The sequence below is a fragment of the Bactrocera dorsalis genome, chromosome 1 (assembly GCF_023373825.1).
Source record: "Bactrocera dorsalis isolate Fly_Bdor chromosome 1, ASM2337382v1, whole genome shotgun sequence".
Taxonomy (NCBI): Eukaryota; Metazoa; Arthropoda; class Insecta; order Diptera; family Tephritidae; genus Bactrocera; species Bactrocera dorsalis.
In genome coordinates, this window is record NC_064303.1 from 60,304,985 (window position 1) to 60,324,436 (window position 19,452).

Sequence of the window (19,452 nt, forward strand, 5' to 3'; positions counted from 1 at the left end):
GTTTCTGTCATGTAGCTCATATCGTAGGGTTGGCGCTGATTCAAAAAACCGAGGTCAGCATGTTAATTTCCGATTATACCAACAAATTTTGGTACCCAGAGTAGTGACACTTTATGACTGTATTTAACGCACAGGTCACGAATATTCAAAATAAGTGAGGCAGTGTTGCGAATATTGCAAACAGCAGATTGACATGAAAATGTGTCTACGCAAAAAAATAATTTGGCTTTGGTATGTACAGGGTTTGTCCGGAAAATAATACAACTGATTTTTTAACGAACGAGCGGCTGGTCAGTTGTCTCCACGACCTGAAGAGTCAGGACAAACATTTTCACGCGATTAAATTCTGTGTGAAACTCGGTAAATCTGCGACAGAGACGTTTGATATGATCCAGCAAGCTTACGCAGATGTTGATTTAGCAAGAAGTGGTGTGTTTCGGTGGCAATCTTCCGAGTGGTACACGCTGGGTCTCCTCGCCCAAAAAAGAGAAGAAAGAGCAAATTCAAAGTGAAGGCGATGGTCATTATATTTTTTGATATCAAAGGCATCGTCTACCATGGATTTGTTCCTCCTGGACAAACTGTCAATGGCAAGTTTTACATGGAAGTACTCAAGACTCTCAAACGAAGAGTCATTCGGTTTCGACAAGACATCGCAGCCAATTAAAAATTCCACCAGGAAAAATTCCAACGTCCGGCTCACACCGCCTTTCTTGTTAACATCTAACTAATCAACGCTCCCGCAACCGCCCTACAGCTGGGGCCCCCTTGGCTGACAAGACCCATGGAAGGCAAGCATTTTGAGACGACAGAGGGGAACCAAGCAGCATGCATCTCGGCCCTCAAGGCTAATCCGAAGAATACCTTTCGTGACGCCTTCAATGCTTTCAAATCGCGCTGGCAGTGCTGCATCGACGCAGTAGGAGCCTATTTTGAAAGTTTTTAAAGAATTTTCACTACTGGTCAAATCATACGAAAAAAGCCATGTTTTTGCAATTTTTTTCCTGACGACACAGTTAAAATTTATTTATCCAACCAATGGTACATTAAGGTATGACACTCAAAAAATGTCCTATCAATTTTTTACAAAGAAATATTAAAAAATACGGCAATGGCAGCAATTGTCCGGACGAGTCTCGACAAAAAGTTTAATCACGGTGCCCCTCATAACTTCGAAACTACTGCACCGACCCTTTTGAAATTTTAAATACTATTTCTGTACATATTTTATGAGGTAACGCTGTACACGTTTTTTTTGAAATTCCAATTTTTGAATTTTTTCGAAGATTTAGAAGTGAAAAGCCAATTTTTTGGGAAAAAATCGGCTAATTTCTTATTGCGAAATCAAAATTATGAACAAAAAAAACTCTTCAGTTTTGAAGTTATGAGGGGCACCGACCTTGAAAACGTGAGTTGTGGGAAAAACACGTTTAAAATTTCATAAACGCTCACAATCAAATCGGAGGGCGGAGACTTACAAGTGTATATATCCGTCAATTTTGCTTTAATTGCTCTCAAATTTTCACAGAATAATCATAAGATATTGTACATTAATAAAAAAAAAATAAAAAGAATATACCTTACCCCCTCCTTAAATCGGCTCCGTCCCATTGCTTTTGGGACAAACCGTATTACTCATATTTTAGTGCTTTGAAAGCGGCAAAGACCTCGGCTGTAAATATCAACGAGTAACAAGGAAGAATACCTCCTGAAATAAATTCTCCCTTTGGTTTGGTGAGAGCAAAACCTATGTTAATCGCTTTGGACCCGCCTGTGTAAAATGCAGTGCAATTGTTTTCTTCATAGGCTTACATTAAATCCAAGAAGAGCTTCTGAAATACTAAATTACTGGTGTTGGTCTTTTTGAAGTTGCGAAGGGAAATGTTGATAGATGCTTTTTTTAATAACCACTCCGGCTAATTATTGAGCTCCTAGTATTTTGGGGGCGGATGTATGCTGAAGTATTTTCCGTATTTGATACAGGGGCGTTAAGTGGATTATAAACCGGAGTTCCGTTTATGTTGTGACGCGTAAATTGCAGTTTTACAAGTATGTTAGCTGCCATTTGGAGAGTATATCAGTTTTGGAATTAGGAATATACAAATGAAAACTCACTCAACTTTCTTGACAGTACACAGCAGTGTTCCCTTGAAGATTTTTAAGCTTTAACCTAATAATTAAAAAAAAAATCGGGTTTTAGCCAGTTTTTCAGGAAAGTTAGTAATATTACTTTTCCAAAAATCTATAGAATATTTAGAGCATATACTCAAATCGATCCTTCCTAGGCCTCGGGAGTTATTATCGAAAATTCCAAAAGAATTTGCAGCCATAATCAAACAGCTTACTACGTTCTTCAGAGGAGAGAACGGTGGAATATCCAAGTGCAAAAATAAAAATCACGTTAAACGAACATGCACTAACTGATCTAAATAAAATAACTACAAGCCCAAGTTGAATACTTTCAGTCAATTTCGCTATAGGAGCCGTTTTATTGCAAAACCCAAAGCCCATTTCTTTTTTTTTCATAAACATTCAGCCAACCCGAACAGATTCGTCAGCGAAAATTATATTCAAATCATCCTCAAATGACATATAAAATAAAAGGCATAAACCCAACCAAATAGGCTAAATTTAATGTATGCTAAACATCAACAGAGTATCGGGATTCAATTCAATTTCAATTATGAATATGAGGTCTGGACTAAGGTTCACCCAATCCCATTCATACTAAGTTTTAAATGAAATAATTTTTAAGAAAGTATGCCCACTTAATATAACTAAAATATCACACGTTTTGATAAACCTAACCCGTTCAAAGACAGAAGGGAATTCGGAAAATAGTATATAGGGTATATCTGACCTGATTGCTTTTGATATTACTCAGATATACTCCAGAACGTAATGTAATATATCAATTTTATCATACACACTAATACTACCTTCTTTGTGAATGTGGTTACTAAGCAATTGTAAACTTATAAAGAATTCGACTATTCTGACTTTTTTAGTTATTGTTACTTCTAATATTGAATGCACAGCTGCTGGCGTATGCCGATGAAGTTCTGTTTTCTCCAAACTGGATAAGGAAGCAATGCAGATGGCTCTGGCTACGAACGAGGGCAAGAAGAAATATCTCCTGTCATCAAACAAACAGTCGTCGCACTCGTGATTAGGCTCCCACGTCTCTGTTGACAGTTATAAATTTGAAGTCGTAGACAGTTTCCTCTACCTCGGAACGAATATTGTCATCAATAAAAATGTCAGCCTCGATAGGTGCTACTTCGGACTAGGTACGCAGTTGAGAAGTTAAGTCCTCTTTCGACAAACACAAACCAAACTCTAGTTTAGTTTTTAGAGTTTTCGAGAGAAAAATTCTGTGAAAGATTTATGGTCCTTTGCGCGTTGGCCACGGCGAATATCGCATTCGATGGAACGTTGAGCTGTACGAGATATGCGACGACATTGACATAGTTCAGCGAATTAAAAGACAGCGACTACGCTGGCTAGGTCACGTTGTCCGAATGGACGAAAACACTCCAGCTCTGAAAGTATTCAACGCAGTACCCGCCGCGGGAAGTAGAGGAAGACCTCCACTCCGGTGGAATGACCAAGTGGAGAAGGACCTGGCCTCGCTTGGAATATCCAATTGGCGCCACGTAGCGAAGAGAAGAAACGACTGGCGCGCTGTTGTTAACTCGGCTATAATCGCATGAGCGGTGTTTACACCAGTAAAGAAGAAGAAGAATACTTCACTAATTCCTTTACACAAAATAACAGAAGGGTTGCATACTGACAAATAACCATTATTACCATAAAAATATTATATTGTGGAAATAAAAAGAATAAAAGTAGAGATTATACACTAACTAGAGAAAATATAATTGCTGATGGATAACAAAAACTCTTTCAATATTTTCTACGTGAAAAAACTGAGAATACCCCAGTGTTGGACCGACCAGGGTTATTTTTTTAATTTAATTTCACAACAATCCTTCCTAACGGATATTACTACTAGTACTTCTGAAACAGTTTTTGCTTTCCTCTTTATATACTAATTTCGTATTTGAAAAACAACATTCAAGTGTTTTTAGTGTGCTTAACCGTTTAAAGTAAAAAACAATAATGAATGAAATCCCTTATTTAGTTTTTGAGAAAAAGAGTGCAATTTCATCACGTTCGTTAGATATCGTATATAACACTTCCTATATGTTCAGATGCTAGCTTAAATTGGTGGCCCTGGTAAAAAAGTTCAGAGAAATGAGAGTAAATTCCACAAAAGAAAATTTAACAAGGATAATATTAAAATAAACAAGAATACAAAATTAGTTACTGTCTGCTCTGTTTACTTCTTTAAATCATTGTATTTATTATTTAATTAATCTTTATATAAACTATTATTTTCCATACGTTAAGATGCTAACGGTACTAATCATGCCACACAAATAGGAGAGATGCCCAACTAATCTTTCATTGGAAACGGAGGGATTTGTTGCCGCCATAGATAACGGGACTTAGAGAGAACAAGAGGTATTGAAAGTTCCATTAAGACGTTATAAAAAAGCCACAACCTGTGATTTCCGCTGAAGTTTTGGGGTTGTTTTGTTGTTGAACGCCAACGTCACACCCACTCAACGATACTTGACAGAAGGTATCAAATTTTTTTTGTGGAGTGTTGTAACCGATCTTCTCCACACGATTTTCTGACTTTTGTTACCAAAGAGACTAAACTTATTCTCTTCGGGAAATAAAACTTTTGTCAGAAACTCTGTTCGTAGATTTTAATATTTATTGCCATAGTGATATTTTTGTCTCTGGTGGTAGATATTAATATTTATTTGCCACAGTGATGCATTTTTGTCGGTTACCCAATACTAGCAATACAACCATCGTTCCCAGCCATACAACAGGTTTATTTTATTAAATTGGAAAAATTTCTTTATATTTTAGTTTTCAAGGTTTTTTATTCTTGTATTTTGGTATAATCTGTTTTCTTTATTTCTTTCAGCTCATTTACATAAGAATGCGATAAGGTAACACTGGTAATTTGTTAGTATGCAACATTCTTTTTGTGAATTATTAGAATTGAACATTAAGTTAAATATTAAATTTAAGCTATTTCTGCGGGTGATTTTTAGAATAGCATTCCCTTATTTCGGGATTATAATTGTTATGTGCATGAAACACGCACTTTAAATGCTTGAACTTTTGAACTTTAAATGCAAATATCTAAAAAACCATATTTCAGCGGTAACTACATAGAAATCGGAGGATGTTATTCTAAATCCCATCCATTTTTGCATTATATAATTCGAATAATATATGTTGAAACAAATTTCTGAAATATAAGAGAACAAACAATTTAAAAATATAAATGTAAAATTGATTTTAAATAGAAAAATACGTACTTTAAGAATTGGAATATTCAACTTTAAACGCAAATAGTTTGAAAACTAAAAGTTTTCTTGATCTGGAGAACTTCGTCCATGCCCCGAAATACTGCGACGGTAGTTTTTACCAAATATATATTTTAAATTAGTCAACGTTAACGTTAACGTCAAGGCGCTTAGCATTGTATTTATTTTACATTGTTCACTTTTAAGCACTCTAACACTGCACTAATTACTTCACAATAGTTTTAGCGGTTTTGGCTACATTTTGTTGCCATTATTGTCCCTAGACATCGACGTATGCTCCCCACTCAATTTCTAGTATTATTTCCGGATATTTTTACCCACTAAGTCCATGATCCAGCTTTTTGGCCTTATTTTGATGAAATTCGATGTTTTCGAATACGATTTTCCAAAAAGTTCCAGATATTTTGAATAGGATTAATGTATGGTGATTGCGCGACCTATGGAGTTATTTTTAATTCCATAACAACCCTGCACGTACAAGATAAATATTTTGTAAATAGTAGAAGTGGCCGTAACAGACGATTTAAGCACACTTAAAATTTAAATTTTTTTCTAAAAATGTTCAGATACTTATGCTTATCCACATATGCTTTGTGTAAAAAAAAAAAAAAAAAAATTTGATATGCTAAATTTTATGTTAAATATATATATTTTGAAATGGATAGAAAAAACCACAAAATTTATTAATTTTATAACAAATAAACATGTCGTACTTTAATAGAACTAGGTGTATGTAAACTTTATTGGTCCACTGTATGTTTACAGCGGTATGTAAGACAGCGGCTACGCTGGCTAGGTCATGTTGCACGAATGGGCGAAAAGACTCCAGCTCTCAAAGTATTCGACGCAGTACCCGCCAGGGGAAGCAGAGTTGGAAGGACCAGGTGGAGAAGGACCTGGCCTCGCCAATTGGCGCCACGTAGCGAAGAGAAGAAACGACTAGCGCGCTGTTGTTGACTCGGCTATAATCGCGTAAGCGGTGTCTACGCCAGTAAAGAAGAAGAAGATCAGTACTAAATTATAGAATCCACCCAAAAAACACTGATTGCTGCTATTGATTATTGTACGCGGTTGAATTTCATTTGAGTCATTGCATACTGCGAATGATACAGGGTGTGCAACTTTTCGAGAAGCACGTCAACAATTACAATTGCTGAAACATGATACTCACTGGAATCAAACAATGGATGATGCGATAGCTACTTCGCATGCCACTGAAGTTCGTACACTTTTCGCCATGATCATTTCGACATATCAACCCTCAAATCCTCGTCATTGTGGGATACGAACAAAAATGCCATTGCCGCATACTTTTTACATCGTATTCGCTAAGAATTGGAAATGGGCAAATTTCGGTTGATACTTCCAGCGGGTTAATATCAATTCCACCCGCCTTTTGTCAATTCACTTCAAAGAAAGATGAACTCATCACGAATCTTTATCTGATCAATGGCCAAATTATCGTTTCTATGATTGCCTGAGTGTACGAGCAATTTTATCTTCCAAAAATACCAATGTTAATGACTTAAACTGGAAGATTTGAAGTAAAATTCCGAAAGGTTTGCGCTCATACAAATCGATCGATCGTCTTGACAATAAGAACGAAGCCGTGAGTTATCCAATGAAATTTCTAAATTCTTTGGAGAAGCTTGGTATGCCGCAGCATCAGGTTCGCAATCTTCAAGCGCCGAAACAGTATAATGGAACCCGACTGATTGTGACGCAGCTATCGAATACAAGGGAAAATAATGCTTGAATTTACGAATTCCTTTGAGTTGTAACGGTTTGCCATATCAGTTTAAACGTATCCAGTTTCCAGGGAAAATTGCTTTTGCGATGAATTCCCATTCCAGCACAATTGATCTAACTCACTTTTTACCCATTAAAAATATAATATTATCTACTCTTAGCAAGTATCATTTAAAAACAATAAAAAACGTTAACTCCGGCTGCACCGAAGCTAATATACCCTTCACAGCTGCATTTCTTTTATTAACTATGTGTCTAGTTTGTATGGAAGCTATATGCTATAGTAATTACGAGTATGTTATGTTTTTATGTTATTACCTTGAGCATTCGTGAAGATACGCCAAATGCGAAAGTTTTGCATATAAGCCCTTGGTTCCGATCGTTCAGTTTGTATGGCAGCTATTTGCTATAGTGAGGAGATCTGAACAATTTCTTTCGATATTACATTATTTCTATAAACAATAACTCATACCAAATTTCGTGAAGATATATCGTTAAATGAGGAAGTTTCTCATGCAAGCATTTGATAACAATTCCTCAGTTTGTGTGGCAGCTCTATGCTATAGTTAACCGATCTGAACCATTTCTGCGGAGATTACTTGATAATCTAAGCCAAATTTCGTGAATATACATTGTCAAATGCAAAAGTTTTCCATATCAGCACTAGATTCCGATCGTTCAGTTTTCCATACAAGAACTTGATTCCTTCTCCACTTGGTCCTTCCACCGGAGTGGAGGTCTTCCTCTTTCTCTGCTTCCCGCGGCGGGTACTGCGTCGAATACTTTCAGAGCTGGAGTGTTTTCACCCATCCGGACAACATGACCTAGCCAGCGTAGCCGCTGTCTTTTAATTCGCTGAACTATGTCAATGTCGTCGTATATCTCGTACAGCTCATCGTTCCATCGAATGCGATATTCGCCGTGGCCAACGCGCAAAGGACCATAAATCTTTCGCAGAACTTTTCTCTCGAAAACTCGCAACGTCGACGCATCGGTTGTTGTCATCGTCCAAGCCTCTGCACCATATAGCAGGACGGGAATTATGAGCGACTTATAGAGTTTGGTTTTTGTTCGTCGAGAGAGGACTTTACTTTTCAATTGCCTACTCAGTCCGAAGTAGCACCTGTTGGCAAGAGTAATCCTGCGATGGATTTCCAGGCTGACATTGTAGGTGGTGTTTACGCTGGTTCCAAGATAGACGAAATTATCTACAACTTCAAAGTTATGACTGTCAACAGTGACGTGTGTGCCAAGTCGCGAGTGCGACGACTGTTTGTTTGATGACAGAAGATATTTCGTCTTGCCCTCGTTCACTGCCAGACCCATTTGCGTTGCTTCCTTGTCCAGTCTGGAGAAAGCAGAACTAACGGCGCGGGTGTTGAGACCGATGATATCAATATCATCGGCATACGCCAGCAGTTGTACACTCTTATAGAAGATGGTACCTTCTCTGTTTAGTTCTGCAGCTCGAACTATTTTCTCCAGCAGCAGATTGAAAAAGTCGCACGATAGGGAGTCGCCTTGTCTGAAACCTCGTTTGGTATCAAACGGCTCGGAGAGGTCCTTCCCGATCCTGACGTAGCTTTTCGTGTTGCTCAACGTCAGTTTACACAGCCGTATTAGTTTTGCGGGGGTACCAAATTCAGACATCGTGGCATAAAAGCAGCTCCTTTTCGTGCTGTCGAAAGGAGCTTTGAAATCGACGAATAGGTGGTGAGTGTCGATTCTCCTTTCACGGGTCTTTTCCAAGACTTGGCGCATGGTGAATATCTGGTCGGTTGTTGATTTACCAGGTCTGAAGCCACACTGATAAGGTCCAATCAGTTTGTTGACGGTGGGCTTTAATCTTTCACACAATACGCTCGATAGAACCTTGTACGCGATGTTGAGGAGGCTTATCCCACGGTAGTTGGCGCAGATTGTGGGGTCTCCTTTTTTATGGATTGGGCATAGCACACTTAAATTCCAATCGCTGGGCATGCTTTCATCCGACCATATTTTGCAAAGAAGCTGATGCATGCTCCTTATCAGTTCTTCGCCGCCGTGTTTGAATAGCTCGGCCGGCAATCCGTCGGCCCCTGCCGCTTTGTTGTTCTTCAGGCGAGCAACTGCTATTCGAACTTCTTCATGGCCGGGTAATGGAACGTCTGCTCCATCGTCATCGATTGGGGAATCGGGTTCGCCTTCTCCTGGTGTTATGTGTTCAATGCCATTCAGCAGGCTGGAGAAGTGTTCCCTCCATAGTCTAAGTATGCTCTGGGCATCGGTGGCTAGATCACCTTTGGGGGTTCTACAGGAGTATGCTCCGGTCTTGAAACCTTCTGTAAGCCGCCGCATTTTTTCTTGAATTTTCGAGTATTACCCCTGTCGACCAGCTTATCAAGCTGTTCGTACTCACGCATTTCGGCCTCTTTCTTCTTCTGTCTGCAAATGCGTCTCGCTTCCCTCTTCAACTCTCGGTATCTATCCCATCCCGCACGTGTTGTGGTCGATCGTAACGTTGCGAGGTAGGCAGCCTGTTTTCTTTCCGCTGCGACACGGCGCTCCTCGTCGTACCAGCTGTTCTTTTGCACTTTCCGAAAACCAATGGTTTCGGTTGCAGCTGTACGTAAGGAGTTTGAAATGCCGTTCCACAGTTCCCTTACACCGAGTTGTTGACGAGTGCTCTCAGAGAGCAGGAGTGCAAGTCGAGTAGAAAATCGTTCGGATGTCTGTTGTGATTGCAGCTACTCGACGTCGAACCTTCCTTGTGTTTGTTGGCGTGCGTTTTTGCTGCCCAAAGGCGTGGGCGAGTCTTTGCTGCAACAAGATAGTTTTCGGAGACTATGCTAGGACCTCGGAGCGTACGCACGTCTAGAAAGAACACTGGAGACGTGTCTTCCGTCTATCACGACATGATCGATTTGGTTGTTGGTATTTCGATCCGGAGACAGCCAGGTAGCTTGAGAAATTTTTCTATGCTGGAATCTACAGATAACCATATTTCGGGCCCGGCGAAGTCGATCAGCCAATATCCATTTGGAGATGTTTCCTCGCACAGTCTGAATTTACCGACTGTTGCGCCAAAGATACTTTCCTTGCCCAACCTGGCATTAAAGTCGCCAAGCACAATTTTGACATCGTGCCGGGGGCAGCTCTTATTGGTGCGCTCCAAGCGCTCGTAGAAAGCATCTTTGGTCACATCGTCTTTCTCTTGCGTCAAGGAGTGGGCGCAAATCAGCGATATGTTGAAGAACTTCGCTTTGATGCGGATTGTGGCCAAACGTTCTTCCACCGGAGTAAATGACAGAACTCGGCAACTTATTCTCTTTCCCACCACGAATCCGAATTTGTGCTCCTTTATATGTCCTCTGTAGTAAATGTCAGAAGGACTTACTCGCCTCAGGTTTTGCCCGTCCATCGCATTTCTTGGACGGCGGTGATGTCAGCCCTCACTTTAACGAGGCATCAATTAGCTGGACAGCGGCACCTTCCCAATTAAGAGACCGGAAATTCCAGGTGCACTCAGCATCCTTTCGATAACGAAAAACAAATTAAAATCACTACAGCATAGACTTCTTCAGACAGTGCAATTTTGTTAGAGGAATTCAAAGTTTGTTAGTAATGGAATATAATAACGCATATGCAGAGACAATTAAAATTATCTTTTCCACTTATTTACTTGTCATTATAAATCGGTTATTTCTTAGTCCAGAAATAGGTAAGCTGTGGAATACGTCCTAAGATTTCGGAAATAAAATGGGTATAGTCGGATAGAGGAGGTTGTCCAGATCAAGAAGCCGCGGAAAATTAGGAAATAGTTTTGGAGATATTTGCGTTTAAAGTGTTTAAAGTTGAAAATTATTAATTTGTAAAATAAGTATTTTTTCGATTAAAAATTAATTTTAAACTCCACTAATTCATTTGTACGCATTTATTTTGCACTAGCACCCCACCCAGGCTTCGCACGGGTATTAAACAATAGTTTCAAAAGATATAATTTTTTCAAACTCTCCCACATATACTTTTGAATTTTTGTAAAAATACCTTTACTATATATTTTACCTACTTTGTTCCTGAAAAATAAATGAATCAGAGCTTCCCTGTAAGCAAGATTTGATGTTTGAGGCAGCAATATAAATTGATTTTCAGGATGTCCACACCGCGATAGACCAACTTTACCATAACCATAAGTAAAGCGGAATAATTACCCTTAAATTATCTAAAGAGTTTCGATCTAAGTTTAGTTTAAAACATTTTATGTATGTGTATATTGTTGCTAGTCAGTACGGTTTGTAGTTCCTTAATTAAATTAACTTTTAGCATTGAAGCTATGTTAGACCGTAACGATTGAAACATATTTGCAAGAATTGTGGATTTTGACCTAATTCGTAAAAGGTGATTGTGCTTAAAGAGTGTACAGAATATGTGTGATTAATTGCGAATAAATGTTTAATTAGCTATGACGATTGTGATTGTGGACATTTTAAAATAAAAAAGGTGCGTGGAGTCCCTACGCGCGGAAGAAGTTATACTAGTTAGTGATATTCAGAAATGCATATCATTTTGTATGAAAAAAAACTAGAAAACTTAAATTCGCATTTTATAAATTTATTATGCACATAAAATGAAGAATAAAGCAAAGTCTAAATGAAGGAATTTTGACTCGGAAAGTAGTTCCGTCTCTTGGTGCGAAAGAGAATATCTCTCTTTTGTTCTTCGCCAATTTGACTTCCATATTGACTTGTGAAGATCAATTTTTTGTTGGTGACATATTCATATGTGTACGCATATGTATGTTTGTATGCTTGTGATTTATTTGTTCGGCATTTGCATACATTGCCGTGTACATATAAGCATTTTTTTTTGTTTTTTCATCGAAAGCCTGGACCCCATGTCTGTGTGGAACTTTAATCCGAACTAAACCTTCTACCGTCCTGTACCGTTCCCCCCGGTACCACCGTCAAGTATTGCGTCGGGAGGATGGTTCACAAGCAGCTTTCCACTTCTCTACCGATTCGACCATTTGGCTTACCAAGTTATCGGGAGTTGGGTCTACACCAAACGCATTTTTTAAGCGTTGCCTCTCCTGATTATATTTCGGGCAATAGAAAAATGTGTGTTCCACATTTTCGACGGTATCGCCTCCGCAATAATCACATGTGTCCCGAATCGTTTTAAATATGCTTTGAAGTAGTCATGTCCTGTAAGAATTTGAGTTAGGTGGAAATCTATCTTACCGTGTGGTCTATTTAACCATGGTTCGACATTGAGGATCAGTCGGAATGTCCACCGTCCGTTTCCGCTTTCCTCCCAGCATTTTTGCCATTGATCTACTGTCTCTGCCCTTGCTATTTATTTTAATGTATTGTGCGATGACCTGTCATTTGTACAGCATTGAATCTCCTTGGCCAGAAGGTCTAAAGGGTGTAAGCCTGCAATAACTAGAGCAGCATCTTCCGATACTGTGCGGAACGCAGAACATTCTCTTAGCGCGCAAGTGGTATATATCGAAAAAAGGCCACGGCGATATAATTTTACTTCTAGAGCTTTTCCCCATACTTGGATGCCGTACAGCGCGTTTGACTTTAGTACACCAGCTAATAGTCGTCTTCTATTTTGCTTTGGCCCACGGGTATTGAGCATTAACCGGGTCAAGGCTCTGCACACTTTTGTAGCTTTTTCGCCTGTGTACGCTAAGTGTTCCTTAAAGGACATCCTTGTATCAAGCATGATTCCCAAGTATTTAATTGCCGGTTGTGTCGTGATGCTTACACCCTTTATATTAAACGTGGCAACTTCCCGGACTTTTCTACCAGTAATGAGTACCGCTGCGGTCTTGCTCTCCGCTAGGTTCAGTCCGTTAGTTTCGAGCCAGTCGCTTATTAACTCTACTGCTCTGTTGGTTATCGAAACTATATCGTGTATATGTTTTGCTATAACCATAACAGCGATATCGTCTGCGAACCCAATAATATGCACATTTTTAGAACAGATCCTTGGGGTACTCCACCAGAGACTTTATATATTTTTTTAGAGCCTTCACTTGTGTTGTAGTTCAAAGTATATATGAATGTATGAACATGCAAGTCAATGCGCGCACATGTAATAAGTACATTGAGAAGTGATGGAAATATGATTTCAATTTCTGAACGCGCACATGCGTATACATACACTCATATGAGCATGTGCAGGAACACAATATAGGATAGAAGATGTATGCCTTTTAACATAGTATACTATACAAATAAATATTTTTCTTACTAATAGAAATTAAATTTATCACAGCAATATACATAATATACATATACATAATATTGCTGTGATAAATTTAATTTCTATTAACAAGAAAAATATTTATTTGTATAGTATACGATGTTAAAAGCAAAAAATTAAAAATTTATTTTGTCGAGATTCGAACCTGTGGTACTCGTAGCATCGTGACTTTCCAAGCGCTTACCACCAACACCACCACTGACACTTAGATTGCACTGACTTAGGTGTGGTTTGGTTATGCATGTAAGAAACATACGATGGTTCTAATAATTTTGTTTAAATATAGAAATATGCTTTTGTAGAACATTTGCTTTCGCAAACATACAGACAAATGTGCAAACGACATAATATATGTATGTATGGTTGTTTCGCATTTTGCTTCTGAATATCACTAAGAAGTATAACTTCTTCTGCGCGTAGGGACTCCACACGCACATTGTTTTTGTGTAAAACCTTGGAATTTATTCATTAAAATCACCACTCAGAAGTCGTTTTATCCGTTGTAAGCGAACGTTTTTCGAAGAAACATCATTTCTAATATGCCACAAGACAAAATTAGAAATGAACTTCTTAAACCTCACGCTGTCAGATAAAACGATATTCCTCGTCATCGCGGGTCGATTTCCAAAAAATGTAAATGAATTTTTCAAAGACCAACGCATAGTATTTCAACAAAAAGTCACTCAAAATAGTTGAGAATTCGCAGAAATGAAAGACAAACGAAAGAAAAAGAAGTATAACTTCAATAATGCACAAGCATACAAACATACATATGCGCACACATGTGAATAGTCCCCTCGTCATCGCGGGTCGATTTGCAAAGAAAGTAAATGAAGACTGACCAGAGAACTTAAAAGTATAGAGAAGGTGCAGGTTCGACTGCGAACATTTGATAGATTCAAATTAGGGAATTCACAGTATTTGTTAACATTGTAGGTCGGAATTCGCCTCGCAATTTTAACATTTTTTACAATTCTCTCACATATTCTAACCGAGAATATGAAGAGACAAAAATATATGTATTTATAAAATAATTTCTTTGATATTCCATAGGATGGAAATATGTATGTAGAACTTTTTTTATTTTTGATTTATTATTTTTCAAATTATTTAATGTTAATTTGACCTTTTTTTATAATAACTCATTTTAAATATATAAAAGATTTACCTAAACATTATGATGATATTTTCATGATTCATACGCAATGTACGAATGTAAGCAATTTCGTTTTGCCGTCGGCATTTCCATATTGACATCCAAAAGTAATTATGTATTTCATTGTTTCGTTTTGGCCCAATTTTGTATATTAAGACAAGTGTCAATAATTGCGCCAAAATAAAAATATATTATGTATTCATATGTAAATAAGTTTTAAATTTTACATAAAATTGAAGTGTCAATAATTGCGCCAATTTTCGTAAAGCTGGAAATTTTGCACGAATAAGTCGTGTGCGGGTTAAGTCGTGAATTTTACTTATATTAATTATTTTGAAAGTGCTGAAAAATGCGAAACGAAATTTCAATAAATTTAAATAAATTTAAGTAAATTTACATGTATTTTCATTTATATTTAATTGTCAATAAATTTTTTAAAAATTATTTGCCCTAGTTGTCCATTTTATTTTCTCACACATTTCAGCCGATTTTTGTATAGAAATTTGACCGGCGTAGAAGCAAAATGCGAAACAATCATACAACATTAGAACCATCGTATGTTTCTTATACTATGTTCAGACCGACACTTAATCACACGATTTCGGCTGTTGAATGGATTATCCCACTAATCTTAAAAATTTATCAAGATTTCGCCATACAAAAATGACAGTTCCAAATCACTTCATTGAAATGATTTGAAACTGATCCACGCTAAATCTGTCCGTGCGACTCTGATTTTGCGCAATCTACTTGTCAGCACTGGAAAAATACTAGTCAGCACTGGAAAACTATTACATTATCACAGCTGATTTCGACACTACAAAGGGAAAAAAATGTAAACAAACAAATTTTTTTTAAAACAATGAATCTAATTTCACCTGAAAATCGACCAAACAAATGAAAAAATGCATCCATTATTTCTATTATATGGAAAATATTAAAAAAAGACGGCTTTTATTTCAAAATACTATATGACAATCTTTTCTTTTGATAAATATTAAGCGATGTGAATTCTTGAATGACAATAACAGCTGTTTTTTGATCTTTCTAACGGCAGTGAGAACACTGTTGGATTATGAAATGCTTAAATGTAATCTAATCTTTGAAATTTTCGGTCTGAACATAGTATAACATGCATAACCAAACCGTACGTAAGTCAGCGCAACCTAATGCCCGGTTTCACAGTCCATACTTAAGTTGTGCCTAAATAAAATCTTAGCTAAGCATTGTTGCAAACTGAGCAGTCGTTTGCGTTTCACAGTCAATGCTTAATTTCTATAAAATTTTATTATGATATATGGCAACGTTGTGGGCAACATATGTTTTACAAATGTCATTCATAAAAATATGTTTGAAATATTTAAATTATAACAGACAATACATAAAATTGCGAGGAAAATTATATCAAAAATGGATGAAAACAACAAAAGAACCCCAAATTTCATCACTAGCGAGTCGGAGCACCCATTGGAACTGAAGGAAAAGTATAAGCTGTTATTGAGTGCAAGCGAACGGACACTTGCCCTACGCTACGAAAGATGTCGCTGAAAATTCAAAGCAAATTCAAAACAAAAATCAGCTGTTATTTAAGCATTACTTAAGACTCCAATTTTCAGTGCTTAATAGCCCTGACAGACGAGCAAAATTAATGCGCCTTAAGCAACGCTAATGCGAATTAAAATTTTATGGTGACAGACGGCAGGCTTGTGCATTTAGACAGCTGATAGTGAAATTTGTTTCTTTATTAAAAAAAAAAAAGTGAAGTAAAAATGAATAAGATAAATTATTAAAAGAAATTTTGGTAGTTTTGGAAAATCAATATAAATTTAACGAAAAAATTCGTTTATTATTATCTACGTTAAAAGATAATAGAGCGAAATTAATAGCAATAATTGATTGTAATGCGGAAAAAGTGTGCAAAAAAGTTAAGAATATTGGAAAAATGGATAGCAAAAGTGCGACATCTGTCAATAAATAGCAAAAATCGGCCATTTTTGAGCAGTGTTGCCTACTAAAATTTAGTAAATTCAACCAAATGCACGGAATTCTTGTGGATTACAAACTTGCATTGACATGGGTCAAATGCGCAAATAAATGTAAATTAAGCCCGCTAATGCATATTAGCGCTGTCGTCTGTCAGGGCTATAAGCATAACCTAAGTATGAACTGTAAAACACTATTTTCCTGTTTTATCTTAAGCACAACATAAGTATGGATTGTGAAACCGGGCATAAGTGTCAATGGTGGTGTTGGTGGTAAGCACTTGGAAAGTCAAGATGCTACGAGTACCTCAGGTTCGAATCTCGACAAAATAAATTTTTAATGGTTTGCTTTTAACATCGTATACTATTCAAATAAATATTTTTCTTACTAATAGAAATTAAATTTATCACAACAATATTATGTATATGTATATTATGTATATTGCTGTGATAAATTTAATTTCTATTAGTAAGAAAAATATTTATTTGTATATTATACGATGTTATAAGGCATACATCTTCTATCCTATCTTGCACATGCTCATATGAGTGTATGTATACGCATGTGCGCGTTCAGAAATTGAAATCATATTTTCATCACTTATCAATATACTTATTACATGTGCGCGCATTGACTTGCATGTTCATACATTCCTATATACTTACATGTTCATATATTTGCATACATTGCCGAACAAATAATGCACAAGCATACAAACATACATATGCGTACACATGAATATGTCACCAACAAAAAATTGATCTTCACAAGTCAATATGGCAGCCAAATTGGCGAAGAACAAGTGTAGTACATTTTACAAAAAAAGCGATTTCATTCATGAACGCAGGCGCAAATTCCACAAGCGATCTCGCTTCATTCATAAAAACAGAGGCCGTAACATCTCCCCGAGCATGCCTTTGCCAACAAGTCTAGGCAAAAGCTAAAAATCATAAATTGCACAACTTTCTGGTGCTTCTCGCAAAAATCTGCGTCGATATATATTCACGATCAAACGTATACATACATATTTACGCATGTTTGTAGGCGAAGCTGCTACAGCGGCAAGGGGTGACAATCGGAGGCCATTACTTTACTTATGCCATAGAAATTCTATTGCTACGAATATGGAAGTGACAACGAAATAATGCAAATATGCATATTTCTAAAGGTCATTAATCCTTTTGAAGAAATGAAAGGAATGAATGATCCTGAGAAGTATAGTCTTAACTTTTCAACGGCCAACGCAGAGTATTTCAACCAAAAGGAATTTATTCATTAAAATAACCACTCAGAAGTCGTTTTATCCCGCTGTTTATCACGTTGTCAGATAAAACGATATACCTCGTCATTGCGGGTCGATTTCCAAAAATGGAAATGAAGACACACAGAAATGATTAAAACATTGTTCTACAAAAACAACAACAGCACAAACATGGCAACATTCTGTTGTTGGTAGAAAAGCCGAGCTGTGCCGTAAGAAACGAACAAACGATCGCCGATTGTCACCGCTTCGCTTGCTGCTCGAACATCTTCGCAGACAAGGTTGCGTTAGATTCATATTGAGCAAGGTTGCGCAACCTGAATCTATGGCAACCTTTTCCGAACTCGTATAAGAAGTATAACTTCAAAAAAGTGATACTGTACTAAATTATATGCTTAAAATCTATACACATGTAATTGAAAAATTATAAGAACTACTTCAGACTTGAGTCGCTAAGCTGTTTGGATAGTTAAAAGTTACAATATATTATATTATTTACCGAAAAATTTAAAAAATGGATTTAGTTCTGAAAAGAACTTTGTTTATTTTGCAAAAAAAAAAAACAAGACAAAGGCGCACAACGTCAGCAGTGAGCTTTAAGTATTTGCCCTGTTGAAAGTAAAACACCCCAGACAACCCCAAATTCTCAGCACTTCCTTTCATTTTTTGCTTTAAGATTTTTAAGTAAACAAACTTATTCATTATGCAATCAATGAATTCTAATTCAATTTCTCTCCAATAAGATGCCCATCTTATTATTATTGGATATCTCCTTTTAATAACAATGTAAAGATAAAACGTTAAACTAAGGTGAATACCTTTTCAATATAATTTAGAAGATTACGCGTAGAATTTAGATGAAATCCTTTTCACTGAAATGTAATAGATAACCTATAAAACTAAGGTGAAAACCTTTTCAATATTATTAAGAAGGTGACCCTTAGAATTAAGAGGAAACGCTTCTTAATAAAATCAAGTAGATATCCTGTAAAACTAAGCGGAAACTCTCCTTAACATAAATAAGATGGGAATCTTAATTATTATTGGAACATCATCTTAATTTTAACAAGCCTTGATCTTATCAATTTGATATTATTTTCCCCTAAATTGAAATTAATACTTTCTGAAAATAAATATAAAAGGATTTTTTTTTAAACTGTTTGTTTTTGTGTTTATTAATTCAGCATTAGCATAACTATAGCTAGTTTAAATACTTATGTATATATAATTAAAATTAACTTTACATATTTCTTTGTAATTTTTATAACATAAATAATTGAAAAACTTATAATTCTTATATTATTATATATTTTTACCAATATTTTTTGATTTTTGAATACTTAGAACGGCTTTTCTCGAAAAACGTGGATGATTGTGCAGTTCAAGAGTAAATTCAAGGACTGAATGCTTGTGGTTTGCTAGACATGGAAGTGGATACTCATCACGATACTGTAATTGTGTAAGTGGGTGTTGTGAAACTAAAGATTGACCTAAATTATCGCAGTTTTATGCTTTTCTAAGTGTTTTCGGAACCTATTCACATTGTGAAATATTTGATTGCAATTTTCCTCATTGCAAACATATTTTGCTATGGACTGAAGCCCATGATTTTCCTTTAAATGATTTATAACTAA

General features: G+C 36.6%; 1 protein-coding gene and 2 pseudogenes across 1 annotated transcript in view; all 3 read right to left on the reverse strand.

The window, feature by feature from the left end:
* Positions 1 to 19,452, reverse strand: part of LOC105226825 (MPN domain-containing protein CG4751) — a 214,980-nt gene that overhangs the window by 149,045 nt on the left and 46,483 nt on the right. The window lies entirely within an intron of this gene.
* On the reverse strand, positions 13,895 to 14,087 carry LOC125775939 (small nucleolar RNA U3; annotated as a pseudogene).
* Positions 17,841 to 17,967, reverse strand: LOC125776013 (small nucleolar RNA U3; annotated as a pseudogene).